This window comes from Bos grunniens, chromosome 18 (genome assembly GCF_055505025.1).
Source record: "Bos grunniens cultivar Pamir isolate PY7600 chromosome 18, Bosgru_T2T1.0, whole genome shotgun sequence".
Taxonomy (NCBI): domain Eukaryota; kingdom Metazoa; phylum Chordata; class Mammalia; order Artiodactyla; family Bovidae; genus Bos; species Bos grunniens.
In genome coordinates, this window is record NC_141182.1 from 33,907,771 (window position 1) to 33,922,266 (window position 14,496).

At 49.1% G+C, this 14,496-nt stretch overlaps 1 protein-coding gene across 38 annotated transcripts in view; it reads right to left on the reverse strand.

Annotated features, from left to right (window-relative positions):
* LOC147353366 (uncharacterized) overlaps window positions 1-14,496 on the reverse strand; it is a 478,153-nt gene that overhangs the window by 417,601 nt on the left and 46,056 nt on the right. For 28 of the 38 annotated variants that reach the window (XR_015145070.1, XR_015145050.1, XR_015145054.1 and 25 more), the window contains one exon: window positions 8,877-9,077. The exons of 9 other annotated variants lie outside the window; for them this stretch is intronic. The gene's annotated coding sequence lies outside the window, so the exon portion shown is untranslated. Of the gene's footprint in view, window positions 1-7,483; window positions 7,966-8,876; window positions 9,078-14,496 lie in introns of those variants that run through there. One more of the 38 variants, XR_015145094.1, reaches the window with a different exon arrangement.

The window sequence follows — 14,496 nt, forward strand, 5'->3', positions numbered from 1 at the left end:
AAGGTTCAGAGGCATCGCCAGCCTTGTCTGCAACATGCCTGCTAAATGTTTCATGGAGCAGAAAGTGAAAGAAAGTGTTAGTCACTCAGTCGTGTCTGACTCTTTGAGACATCGAGGACTGTAGCCCGCCAGGCTCCTCTGTCCATGGAATTCTCCAGGCAAGAGTACTGGAGTGGGTTGCCCTGCCCTCCTCCAGGGGATCTTCCTGACCCAGGGATTGAACCCGTGCCTCCTGTGTCTCCTGCACTGCAGGCAGATTTTCAACCTACTGAGCCACTGGGGAAGCAGAAAGCTCTCTTCAAAGGAGGAAAGCCTTTGCAGTGGCCACAGAGAAACTGGCATTTCCTCACCAAAGCGGGAGCCAGCCCCGGAGCATGCACTTCTCACTTGTGTTCTGTTTTCTCCCCTTGGCTCCAGCCAGTTAATTTCAACACAGACATGTAACTCACAAATGTGCAATCCACTGCAGTGGGACAAGGAAACCATGATGCGGGCTTCGGGAGAGAGGAAGCGACCTTGTGAGCCCAGAAGCGGGGTAGGGGCTGACCTCACTCCACACCTGGGGCAGCCATCAATGCCGTTCCTAGGATCCAGAGGAAGCCCAGGTGCTGCCTGCAACTTCCCTGAGCCTCCAAATGCCCCACAAAAGCAAGACTTTCCTACACAAGTGAGGCTCTAACAGAGCCAGAATTTTTTTAATTGAAAAAGGCAGTGACTTCTAGGAATGAAGATGAGTTTTACATCCAGATTTACTTTTTCTCCCTTACAAAATCCCATGGAAAGAATACCAAATGGATTTTGAAAATAAAAGCACAATATCAAGAATAAACCCCGATATAAATTATGAACTGAGGGTGGTGATGTGTTATGGGAGGCGCATCAGTCATAACATGCCAACCGCTTTGGTGAGGGGTGATGATGATGAGGGAGACTTTGTGTGTGTGAGGGGGAGGGTATACAGGAAAGCTCTGCACCTTTCTCTTTATTTTGCTATGACTCTAAAGTTGCCCTAAAAATAAAGTTTTTAATTAAACAAAATAAACCATCAGACAAGAAGAGCATGAGCAAGGAGACAAGAACAAAAGTTACAAGACTCAGAAGACAAGTAGATGAGAAGTACCAGACTTAGACCCCAGGAGATGGATGCCTAGGCATGCAGGGAACCAAACCCATTTACATGATGGGAGACCCTGAAAGGCCTGGCACCCAGAAGCGCTGGAGCCCTTCACTTGTACTCCCTTGGCTTGTGGGATAAAGCAGGGAAGGGGAGTTGCATTCCAAGCAGGCCCCAGCCCCAGGGTCACCATCTGAGCTTAAGACACACCTGCTCTGACCTCGCAGCAGCCCACAGGGTCATTTTTTTTTAATTATTTTTTAATTGAAGGATAATCGCTTTACGGAATTTAGTTGGTTCCTGCCATACATCAACATGAATCAACCACAGGTCTACATATGTCCCCTCTCTCTTGAACCGCCCTCCCATTTCCCTCCAGAGCCCTACAAGGTCATTTCTTACTCCCAACCTCATTTTCCCCAAGTGTTTTTCTTTGAAAATGTTCAATCCTACAGGGAAACTAAAGGAAAGTACTATGCACTCCCATACCCCCTTCATCTGATGACTAATTATTATTTTACACACTTTCTGTGTGTGTGTGTGTGTGTGTGTGTGTAGACTCAGTGTATAGAGTATAAACCATTTGAAAGTAACCCCTAAAAATGAGGACATTCTCCTATAAAATCGTGTAATAAAATTAACGATAAGCTTATAATTCGCCTAATGCATAGCCCAGGCTAAATCTCCCGAGTTGCTCCTGGGGAAGATGGACTGCCTTTGTAGTTGTGTTTCTTTCTTTGAATCTAAAACCAATGAAGTTTCACACATTGTGTCAAGAGGTCCTGCTCCTTGGCCTCCTTTAATCTAGACTTCTGTTACTCAAACTGCAATTATGAGACCAACACCTCAGGTATTGTTAGCAACGCAGAGGCTCAGGCCCAACCCCCCACCTTCTGAATCAAAATTTGCCTTTTAATAAGACTGACAGGTAGTCTGCATGTACAAGGTTTGTACACGCTAAAGTTTGGAAAGCACAGCCCAGAGAGACATAGGACAAACATACATACATGCACACGCACATACGTCTATACACAGGTATACATGCACATCTAAATACATGCATGCTGCTGCTGCTGCTAAGTCGCTTCAGTCGTGTCCGACTCTGTGCGACCCCAGAGACGGCAGCCCACCAGGCTCCCCTGTCCCTGGGATTCTCCAGGCAAGAACACTGGAGTGGGTTGCCATTTCCCTCTCCAATGCATGAAAGTAAAAAGTAAAAGCGAAGTCGCTCAGTCGTGTCCGACTCTTAGCGACCCCATGGACTGCAGCCTACCAGGCTCCTCCATCCATGGGATTCTCCAGGCAAGAGTACTAGAGTGGGGTGCCATTGCCTTCTCCAAAATACATGCATACACGCATTCATATACACAGTCACACATATACAGACCCTCAGGCACACGTGTACGTACCCATACACATGCAACCGCACACAGACATACATATACACACAAATATACACATGCACCTAGGGCTTTTGTTGCTCTTGGGCAGTGGCTTCCTTTTTTGTTTGAAAGGTCCAGGCCAGTGGCCTTGTGGAAAGACTCCACATTGTGCGCTTGTCTGCTTGTCCCCTCATGATTCCATTCAGAGTAAACCTTCCTGGCAAGAATACTATGTAGAGGATGCCATCAACTTCTCCCTGTATCACATCAGGAAGTCTGTACCAAAAGGATTCCCTGCTCTTGGCGACCCTAGGCTTGATCGTCAGATAATGCGGTGACTACCAGGTATCTCCATGGAAAGGCCCATTCCCCCCCGTCATCTGTAGCTAATCTGTGGGGTTGTTCTTTGGAATCATATTAATATACTGCTCCCCAATGCCTTTCACCCAATAATCTCAGCATCTCTTGTGGTTTCTTGCACTGAAGATTGCAAATTGTTAATTTTCTCGTTTCTTCTACCCTGACCGCTGTCATTCTTCTATAAAGTGTTTCTCTCTTCTCCTCTCTTCTCTCCTCTCCTCCCTGGCTCCTATCTCTCCTGGATACTATCAACCATGAACTCATGAATACTGCATCATTCTGTGTGATTCTCAAAAATTATACACAAGAGAGTCCATGAAAACCGGCAACCACACTTCTGCACATCTAGCAGCTTTGTGACTTTGGACAAGTGACCTGACTTCTCTGTTTTTCAGTTTCACCATCTGTTAAACAGATAGTAATTGACCTTCATAGGTTGGTGTAATTCACTAAATGAATGCGTGTAAAACTCTGGCAACTCTACCTGCTGTGTGATAAGTCCTGTATAAGTGCTTGTTATTAAATATTCTTGCTATCTTTACCATCAGCATCACCACCAAAAGCCCAGCCTTTGATACAATTCTAGAGCCCCATAGGCAGTTTAGAAAGGAAAGAATGGGGGAGGGAGGAAAGGAGAAAGGATGGAGTAAAAGTCTTTAAGAGAAGCGAGAATGTCGGAAAGTCACAGAACACCTTCCTCCCCACCCACGCTCCCTCCCTCTCCGACACATGACCATGTCCTAGATCCCATCCAGGCCACCCCACTGCTCCTGGGAAAATATTTGGTTAACTGAACCAACATGGGGCTGGTAGATAAACCCCAGTTGAGGAGACACGCTCTTTCCCATCTGCTGCCTTGCAAACAATGCTAGTCTTATTATTTCAAATGACAGGCAGTTCTTTCTGTAAATTTGCTTGTCGTGCCAATTCAGCTTTTATGTAAGTGTGTATCTCGTTTCATTTTCCTCTGCATACAAGGCACTGATGCGAGGCAGCTACACCCCAGGTCTGCTGCACTCCCCGGAGTATGTCCCCAAACACGTCTTCAGTTCCTTGACCTCAACAGGCCCCTTGGTCCTCTCTGCAGAGACCATGAAGAGCCTCTGAAAGTTGAGGGGAAGGGGTGGTAAGAGAGAAAGCAAGAAGAGCAGCAAGCGGGTGCCCGTTGAAGCAGGTGATAAGTATGTGAGTTGCTTGTAATACTTTCTCTAATTGCCTGTATTTGGAATTTTCCCTAAGTTGAGGAGAAAGCCTCTGAGAATTGAGCATCTCCTGAGTTTTACAGGATGAATAGGAGTTTCTGATTCGGTGAGAAACAGAGGAACAATCCAGGTAGAAACACATATTACAGGAGAAGAGCCCACAGAGAGGAACAGCCCAGTAGAAGATAGTTCTGTCTCAACTTTAACCAGTGAACTCTAATTCGATGCTGGTGCTACCCACCCAGTTAGTGCCAAGCCCACAAGATAAGCAGTCCTCCTGACAAGAGATGCTCTCACTTCGGACCCCCAACTGCAAGTGGGGTCCCCAGGCCATCCATGTTTCTGCCCAGCCGGTTTCAAATTGGGGGAGAGGAGTGTTCCCATGTCCCCCTCAGGGTTGATGATTCACTAGAATGGCTCACAGCACTCAGGGAAGTGCTCGACTCATTATTACACTTTTATTATTAAAAATACAGATTATGACCAGCTGAATGAAGAGACACAGCAGGCCAGTCTGGGATGGGAGCAACCCGAATGCCAAGCTCCTATGTGGAACTCTCCTGGTAGAATCAGAATGCATCACCCTCCAGGCACATTGACAGGCTCCCCAACCAGGAAGCTCCACTGAGCTTCAGTGTCCAGCGTTTTTATTGGGGTTTCGTTACAGAGGGATGATTGATAACTCAATCCCCAGCCCCTCCCCACAGCCCAGACGTAAGGCTCATTCAAAGCTCCAGCCCTCTAATCAGACAGCTGGTCTTTCTGGGGACCTGTCTGCATCTTGAGTCATCGCATCGCATTAGCATAACTTAGGTTTAGTTCAAGGAGCTCATGAATTACAAACATACTCCCATCACTTGGGAAATCCCAAGGGTTTCAGAGGCTCTGAGCCAGCAACCCAGGGTAAAATGGAACCAATTCTCCGTCATACAACAAAGGTACATGCAGGCGGAGAACACAAAGCAACGGGCGGACACTGAGGACGTGCTCCGTATCTGTGCTGCACTGCGTGCTCCATGCACACTGCAAGGCGTGTGTGCAGGGGACGGAGGAGTGACAGAAAGCAGGAGTGGGACGAAGGGACAGAAATGGAGGGACAGAGAGAGGGAGAGAGAGAAAAAGCAGGAAGGAGGGAGAGACAGAAGCAGGAGGGATAGAGAAGGACAGAAGGATTTCAGCTCCATTTTACAGGAGGCCGAGTCCCAGAGAAGGTGACTGCCAAGTCCATAGTCTCATGGGTATTAGAGGGCAGCAACAAGATTCAAATCTAGGCCAATTGGACTCTGACCTGTGCTTTTTCAGTCTGGAGCAAACATGTAACAAAGGTGCTGAGACTTCAGTAGAATGAAGTCTCATGCGAATAGAATGAGACTTCATTCTGTTGAAGGTTTGCAGCCAGGGAGGACAGTTAAGACCTTCACCCACAGCTCCGTGGCGTGTGGACAGGAGGACAAAGGGAAGTGGGAGAGTGAAGAGAAAAGATGAGACCAGATGAGTGAAGAGGAGGCCTAAACTGGAGGAGTCGGGGAGGGCTGGGGTGGAGAACCAGACCAGGCACAGGCGATGAGCTGCAGGCTGACCACCTCCCACGTGGGAGCAGGAACACTTTCCCTGCCACCTAGACACAGGTGGGCCCACGATGCCATACAACACCCAGCCTCTGCTTTCCACAGTACCTGTCAGACAATCCCTGCTTTTATGCAAACCCACCTGTGCTTCTTTCATCATCCCTGATGTCTCTGGAGCAGTGAGTCTAACCGGTTTCCCCTTCCCCTTTACAGTGAGCAGGAGACCTTCTTACAGTTAAGAGTCAACTGGCACTTTGCCCCACCCGGAGTTGTTATATGACATTTATAAAGAACCTAGAAAAGAGACTTGAGGCTTCTGCACAACATCCTGGACAGGACAGGCAAAGTATTCATTGGCAGCCCAGCACATCTCCTATGGAGAGCCACACCCCACCCTGCTTGGGGTTCTAGGGGCAATGTTGGAGACAGTGCACCTCACACACACTTGCTGCAGTGAATAGGCTTATAGCCAGGCTCGGACAAACTTGCTTCTTTATCCCCCAGGGACAGTGATTGGTCCAAGGCAAGCCAATCAGAACCCTTCCTTGGAAGTAAAGGGCAGTCCTGTTTCTATTTGGGTTTCCACCAGTCACATTCTCTAAAGAGCCGGAGAACACTTACCCAGCACCACCAAGAAGGCATGAGGGCATGGCGGAGATGGGAGAGACAGGTGACAATGTCTGAGAGACCCTGGCTCAATCCCCGACTTTCCAAGTTATATGAATCAGTTATTTTTTCTTTCAAGATAGTTTGAAGCAAGTTCTTGTCCCCTGATTTCAGAGAGGGTCTGCTAATTTGTGACACTGCTTTGAATCAAATGTTACACCACCTTCACCTTGTCGCCCCAGCTTTCTGGCAGCTGGGCCAGGGTTCTGATCCATATTGGTCCAGGCCTGGGGAAAGAGACCTGGGTGCTATAGGGTTTAGAAACTTTGGTGAGCAGCAGGCTGGCAGTCGGGAAGGGTCCCACATCTCAGCATGAAACCCCTTGCAGAGCCCTCTTTCAGGGAGGAGGCCCAGGAGAGCCTGTCTGTGGAAGGTGGGTGCTCTGGCCTGGGTGTGGGGGATGGGGCTGCAAAGTGGCTGTGAGTAAAGAAACTGAGAGTAATGGGAACATCTAACAGGGCAGCAAGGGGTTCAGGCAGGGAATGAGATGATGTAGCAGGACCCTAGACCAGACAAGAGAAAATAAGAACAGTACCTTTCTTAACAGTACCTAGAATGAGGACAGCTACCCCAGAATTATATGTGCCAACTTTTGTCCCCAGCTCCTGGTAGAGAATCCCAGGCCATGGTTTTCATTTATTATTGCTGTTAATAACGAGCAGCAGCAGCAGGAGCCACAGTGAATTTCCAGTGGACTGTGGGTGCCAGGCAGTGTGCTCACAGCCTCTGTTAATGTCCGACTCAGTTCCTGTTTAACTCGGTCAGGTGGACAGCAGTAAACCCATTTCACAGATAAGGACGCTAACATATAGAGAGGTTAAGTAATTTGTTCCCAGCTTCTCAGCTTGTAAGTAGTAAAGTCATTACACAGATCAGAAAACTGAGGCCCAGAGAGGGAAAGTGACTCGCTCAAGGTCATACAGCAAGTCGAACTAGCAGAGGGATTCCAACTCAAACTCCAATCTCTGGGTACTCAGCCCTGTGCTCTTCCTCCTGAATACCTGGACTGTCTCAGCAGCACCAAAGGCACACCATCCAGGGAACAGGCTGGAGCACTAGGCTGTTCTGCTTTCCCAGGTCCTTCCATGAGAATGGAAGCTAACTCCAAGGAGGGGTACCTCCAGGGTAGATGAAACAGAAGCTGTAAACTGGCAATCCATGGGCTGGTCAGAAGTGTTTCTGTCTTGCCTGCAGAGTGGCATATGAACTTGATTCAATACTTTAAAATTGAGAGATTCCACATACAAATCTGGGCTATAATACAGCAGTAGATTCCATCAGACCCAGACTTGGGAGCAGAGTATCAACCAAGCACAGTGAGTGAAGAACCACAGTTCAGCTTCCCACGCTCTGTCTCCATTCAGAAAACTCTCTGAGGCTTTCCTACTGTGTTCTTATGTAGGGTCTAATGGAGCCGGAGAATGACGCAGCCCCTGCATTGAGTTTTTCCTACGACAATCAGATGGTTTTCTGCAGAGCTGCTGTGTGTAACAGACAACTCCCAGCTCCCAGTGGTATAGCAATGTTAGTTGCTCTAATGTCTGCAGACTTCAGGGGAAGCTCTACATCTGGCTTTGCTGGCTGAGAGTTGAGTTCCAGTCTCCACATCTGTCTCTAGGGCCAGCAGTTCATCTGGGCATCCCCTTCTTCTAACAAATGGCAGAAGTGCAAGTCTGAGGGAAATCACACAAGTACGGTGAGAGACCCTGCTTTTGTGCATCTACATGCATTTTACTGGCTAACACCCCATGACCACACCCAGAGTCAATGAGGCAGAGATAAGCACACCACCTTCTCTACAGAAAGAAAACTCCCAGGGCAAGGGGTGTGGGTATATAATCCTATCACAGGGAGGAAGTGAAGACTCAGAACTAGTCAATCTACTATACACATAAGTACTACTACACTCATAAGACACTAAGGAGATCAAACCAGTCAACCCTAAAGGAAATCAAACCTGAATATTCATTGGAAGGACTGATGCTTAAGCTCCAATACTTTGGCTACCTGATGCCAAGAGCCAACTCACTGGAAAAGACCCTGATGTAAGGGCAGGAGGAGAAGGGGACGACAAAGGATGAGATGGCTGGATGGCATCACTGACTCAATGAACATGAATTTGAGCCAACTCTGGGAGATAGTGAAGGATAGGGAAGCCTGAGTAGGACATGACTTAGCAACTGAAAAACAACACTCATAAGGAATCAGCCCTTTCAGTCACCGCTCGCCACCCTGTTGGCCCTGCAGGAAAGGAGGACAGACACGATGGGGTGGGTTGGAGTCTGTCTGCACTATGCCAGAACAGTGTGCTCAGGGCTAAATAGAGAACAAGAGGCCACAGTGGAAAATGCACTGGAGAGAAGGGAACAGCCCATGCCTTGGCCACTGGAAAAGAAGGAAAGCGGTCAGGTTCAGTGATCCCAGGACCTGTGGCTGGAGGGAAGTGTCACAGCACAAAGCACTTCACCGGAGAGCTGACAAGGCTAACAAGGAGGAGGACTGAGGAGTGGGCCCCGCTGGGCAGGAAGGGCCACAGCACCACAAGCACTTTGTGCTAATTGGCTTGTTTTGGCCAATGACTCACCAAATGCAGGGATGGAGCCCAAGTCCAGGGAAGATCCTGCAAACCTCAGGTCAGGGCTCAGAGGAAGGCCAGGCGCTGGGTAGCCAGCCTGACCAGACTCTGCCGGGATCTCTCTGAAAACCTCCTCCAGCCTGAGTCACTGAGGCTTTCACACCTTGGTTTTAACCCACTTTAGTCCTCAGGCTTTCCTTGAGAGAAGTTCTAAAACAAGAAAGAAGAGAAAAGAAAAGGCAGTGATTGGAAAGGTTTTTACAAATACACAGACTGGGTCCTTTAACAGCAGGGAATTCCTTGGTGGGCATGATTCTCCTGGGCTAGAGAGAAAGGCCACCCCAGCCCTCTCTCTCCAGAGCAGCCTGGCAGAGGCTTTCATAGCAACACCCTGGTTTCCTTGGCAACACTGATTGACAAGACGTGAACTCCATCAGCATTTATATGCTTCACATGGGTCTGTGGTGGCCTGGGATGGAGAAAGATGCTTCTCTCCACCAAACGTTGGCCCCTGAAGCCAAGGAGTCCCACTAACTCCAGCCTTCAGCAGCCAAGCCAGATCAAGCACGTGCTTGGGAAGAAAACACATAATAAATGTCAAAGCTGAGCTCAGCTACTGGAATGCAAAGTCACCAAACAGGTCCAAACTCATGAGAAGAGCAGAAATGAACAAGTTCACTTTTGTAACTTTACAGATAAGGAAACTGAGGCTTATGGATTCAAGCAGTTCCTTAAATATTAGCTGTCCACCTAACAGTTGGAATAAATAAAATGAGGACTTTGGGCCAGATCCTATGTTAAGGACCATGGCAGCCACCAGTCCCTGCTCTTACCTTTGTAAGGGTGGGGTCCATGCTGTCACCTCTGCCTGCTCACCCTTCCTCCCTGCGCCATCCTTTGCTGGTCCCGGTCCTATGGATCCTTCACGACTCAGGCTAGGAAGTACCTCCTCTAGGAAGCCTATCTGATCTCCCCTCCTCACCCTCCCAATCCCTGCCCTGCTGGACTCTCCTCCTGAGCTCCCAAAATGCCTTCCTTTCTCATTCCAGGAATGAGGTAATGTGTCTGTCTCCTTTTCCCCATAAGCCTGTAGGAGTCAGGGACTGTTTATACTGTACTAACACCAGAAGCACAGAGCCCTTGTGCAGTCCGTTCTGTGGAAGAGATGCTCCATCACTGTGTGGAACAGATGCCTGGAGGATGCACGAGTGAATGAATGGGGGATGCTTACTATGCAGATGACGAAGGGTAGACTTGGTAAGCTGTGAAAGGCAGACCCCCTGCCCAGAACAGCTACAGCCAGCGGTGGGTGCTCAATAAAACTCAGTTTGAATACAACTAAAAGGCCCAGTCCGGACCCCCAAGTGGCTGAAGGCATCCTCACAATGCCCAGGGGAATCTGACTGTGAGTGCCATTAAGAACATCCATAAATCCAGCCGCATCTCTGGGCCTCAGCCCAGAGGAGTTCATGCACCCACAGCCGTGGTCCTGCAAGAATAATGAGGAGGGAGGAAGAGTCATCAAGGGAGGACAATGGAATAACAGAGAAGCCATCAGGGATTTACCAGGGCCATGGGGAGCCCTGCACACCTCCAGCAGGGCTGGAGGAAAGCAGAAATCAGAAGGGCTTGTCAGAAACTGATGACACTGGCAGAAAAGACCAAGGTTGGAAGAAGGGGCTGTTTTTCTCCAGATGACATCCAGGTGCTTCCAAGAGGGGCCATTACGATGATGCACAGCTGGGGGGGTGGGACACTCAGAGAGGCTGCCTCCTCTTGAGGACAAAATATTAAGCCATTGGTCAAACTTAAACACCCTCCCATCAGGAGACCGGTTGGGGATGAAGGACTGTGATTCTCCATCATCCGCAGCTTAAGCACCAGCCCAGGAGGAAACAAGGGGAGCTCATTGATGGAGAGGCTCAGGCGAGGTGTGGGATTTAGGGAGGGACTGTGACAGGGACGGCCATGGAGCCATCATCAGGGGGCACCACATTACAACCCCACCCCAGAAAAAGGCAGTGAAAGAGGACAGAGTTATTAATTCTCCAATGGTCTAAATGTCCACTGGCCCCAGCAGCTGATCCATATCTCAACAGCACTAGCTACTGCGAACTGAGTCCCTCCCACATGTTAGACATGTTGGACTTTGGTCCTCATCTCCACCAAGGAAGGGGCCGGTACTCCCATCTTAGAGAGACTGAGTCACTGGGTCATAGGTTGGCCCTAATAACTGGCCCTACATCATACGTCCAGGAAACGTTGGGAAGGGGGGAGGCTGGGATTTGAACCCATGGATCCACCCCAAAGCTCATGGTCGGCCTTTCCTCGGCTCCACGCTGGCTGGCTGCTCTCATCACGCATGCCCCCTGAGGCAGAAGCTAATGTGCTCTGGCCCAGGATGGGCAGAGGGCCTCCAGCTCCCCACACACGTTGGTCATCCTCCTGTGACTTCCTGGCCCCACATTCAACCCACCCATATTTACTATGTCCTGACTGCTGTGTGGACACAAGGTAGGGGACAGGCACGCCGAGGGGACGGGCACTCCGAGGCAACTCCAGTTCCTTAAGATGATCACAAACCCTCACTCCACTGATTGTCAGGACAACTGTGCGAGGTGAGAGTGGCCATCTCCATTGTGCCAACCAAGAAAGAGTGGGTCAGAGGGGCGACAGGAAGGGCTGTGTGCTTTCTCCCTATCCCAAGCCAGGAACTTGGCACACCCTGACTCTGTGGACAGAGCAGCCAAGCCCTCAAGGCAATGAGGATGACAGAGAGCGAACTGCTCCAACCGGGCCTCAGTCCCGCTTTCCCTGCCTTCTCCATCACTCCAGTGTAGAATTTTTTTGGGGGGTGGGGGGTGGCGGGGGCAAGACCTTACTCTTGTAGGACACCAGAGCTGGCCATCTCTGTGTCTGTCTCTCCCTCCAGGTTTGCACACAGAGGAAAGAACGTGTGAGTACACAGCGAGAAGGGGACCATCTGCAGGCCACATCAGGCATCAACCCTGTGGCACCTTGATGCTGGACATCCAGCCTCCGGAACTGTCAGAAAATAAGTTTCTTTGGGTTAAGCCACCGAGGTGGCAGATCCTGTGATGGCAGCATGAGCAGACCCTAAGCTACTTTCAAGGATGGCTCTCCTTTGGCCATCTGGGTTTTTGTACACCCCTCACATCCTCTTGTTCTCTTCAGATCACCACCAGCTTCTCTGGCTCCATCCTGCTGATGAGGCTCTCACTGGTACCTGGTCTCTGCCTGCCATGAGGGCCTTCCCTATTCCTGGAGCCAAGGGGAGGAGGCACTCTGCAGCCTTTCTCAAGCCTCTCACACTGCTCATGGCATCAGTGGGCAGAGTCCTCATGAAGAGCCTGGATGATAAGTGGGACCAAGGGTGCTTAGGGCTAGAGGGCTTCAGGAGAGGCTGGTCACAGTGCTCTCCCTGTCACCAAGGTGGGGCCATTTCTCAATGCAGAGGTCAGAGACTCACCAGACGCTAGAACGACAGGATAAAGCAGATATGACAGGGACTTGACTTCTGGCCCTGCCACTTGCCGGGAGATTGGTCATCAATGGCGCTATGCACCAGCCTCCTGGCACCCTCGTTTCAGACAGGTGGTAAGATCGATCTTCTCGCCTCCTGGAAGTTGGGTGTTGCCATACAACTTGCTGTGGCCAATGAAATCAGAACTTTAAGAGCCAGTGCCTGCTTCACTATATTTCCCCCCACCCTCTGACAAGGTTCTAGATGGTGGTTGCTCCATCAGGCTGGGTTCCTAAATGAGAAGAACAGCAAGGGACCCCATAGCTGTCCCACAATGGATATGTAGAGTGAGCAAGAAATAAATCTCTGTTTTTCAGTCACAAAGAGTCAGGGGCTGTTTGTTGTTACAGCATAACCTAGCTCATCCTGACTGATACAGAAGCACTGATTAAATCAGTCTCCTTGAGACTTCATTTCTGCACCTGTAAAGTGCAGATAATAGTGTATCACTCACAAAGTTTTAGAGAGATAATATACCCCATGCTTTCTACACAGCAGGCCTCTGACAAATGTTAGCTCTCTCCCTTTCTCTTCTCTGTACTGTTCCCCCCCAGATCCTTTAAGATGGGATCAGATGTTCTCAGGCAAAGCTCCTTTAGGACCGATGCTGTGGTACCTCCTTAGGACCTTGTACTGTGTTGGCATCACAGCTAGTACTCAGCAGATATGTATTATTGAGTGCCTATTCAGCAACTAAACTGACTGAACTGTTACCTCTGTGCTGGGAACCAGATTCCTAGGTCTCTGATAATCTCTCCTGCTTCTCTCCTTCCAGGACACACATCTTTCTTTCCAGATCCAGACGGCACATAATCCTAGACTCTCAGGGCTAGAGAGTCTAGGGGCTAGTAAGTCCCCTTCTTTCATGCAGCAGTAAGATCCCCTTAGCAAGAGCCTTGCTGATTAACTTCTCCATCTCTGCCAAGACACTTTCAGCAACAGAGAACTCACTTTCTACAAAATACTCTTCTTTATCTGGAATTAGAAGGAGGTAGGTTTGACTCTGGGCCAAGTTTATGGGCTCTTCTGGCTACCCTACAAAGCATGTTCCATTATTATCACCCCCATCTTCAGATGGGACTATAGGAATGAGGGTTCAGAGAGGTGGAATAATTTTCCCAAGGTCACACACTGTTTTATCTCGTAGGCACACAGATCATGCATGCTTGAAAAATGTACACAGACTGATTGACGGCTCAGTCCTGGGAGGGCCATTCCTAGGGACTCCAAATCTCCATGTAAACACCACCCTAGAATTTCCACCTTGGCTTTTGGGAACCTTAACAATACAAACAGCCCGTTTGCCCTGTTAAGAAATAAATCTCAATAAATGATTTCCAATATAACACAGTCCTTGCCAGGAAAGGAAACATTTACACTGCTGCTTGTGCATAATATAGGTTAATATTTCAGGATGCATTAAATGTGTAAATGTTTAGAGTGTGGTGAAATTCCGGTTGTGAGTCAGGGCACTCTCCAGAAAAGACCAGATGCTGAAGGGAAGTGGGTATTTTTAGACTTGGACCCAACCCGACACTACCCGTAAGTACTTCACGCTAGCAGCCACAGTGCACAAAGCAGGAAAATAACAGGCTGGTTTCAAACAGACGCTCCCAAACCCTTAAGGCAAGCTGATGACTTCAAGATGGGCTGGCTGCTTTGTGGCTTCTTTGGAGACAGTCAAAATTAGGATGGGATTTGGGGCATGACAAAGCACCAAACCTGCCTGACATGTGTCTAAACAACTGAAGAATGGAGATGGGTCAGACCAGTCACGAGCTGAAATCCCAGACACATGCAGGAGACTGGCATGTTCAGCTGGCCTTTGGAAGACGCAGAAAAGAGGAAGACAAGCTGTGGGAAGAGATGAGAATGCTGATGGGTGATAGATTTTAAATAAACATGAGGCTGAGTCAGATGAAATCGCTCATATTTGATGTTTTCTGGCCAAAAAATATGACACTTTCTACCCCATGGACTGTAGGCCACCAGGATCCTCTGTCCATGGGATTCTCTGGGCAAAAATACTGGAGTGGGTTGCCATGCCCTCCTCCAGGGGATCTTCCCAACCCAGGAAGGGAACCC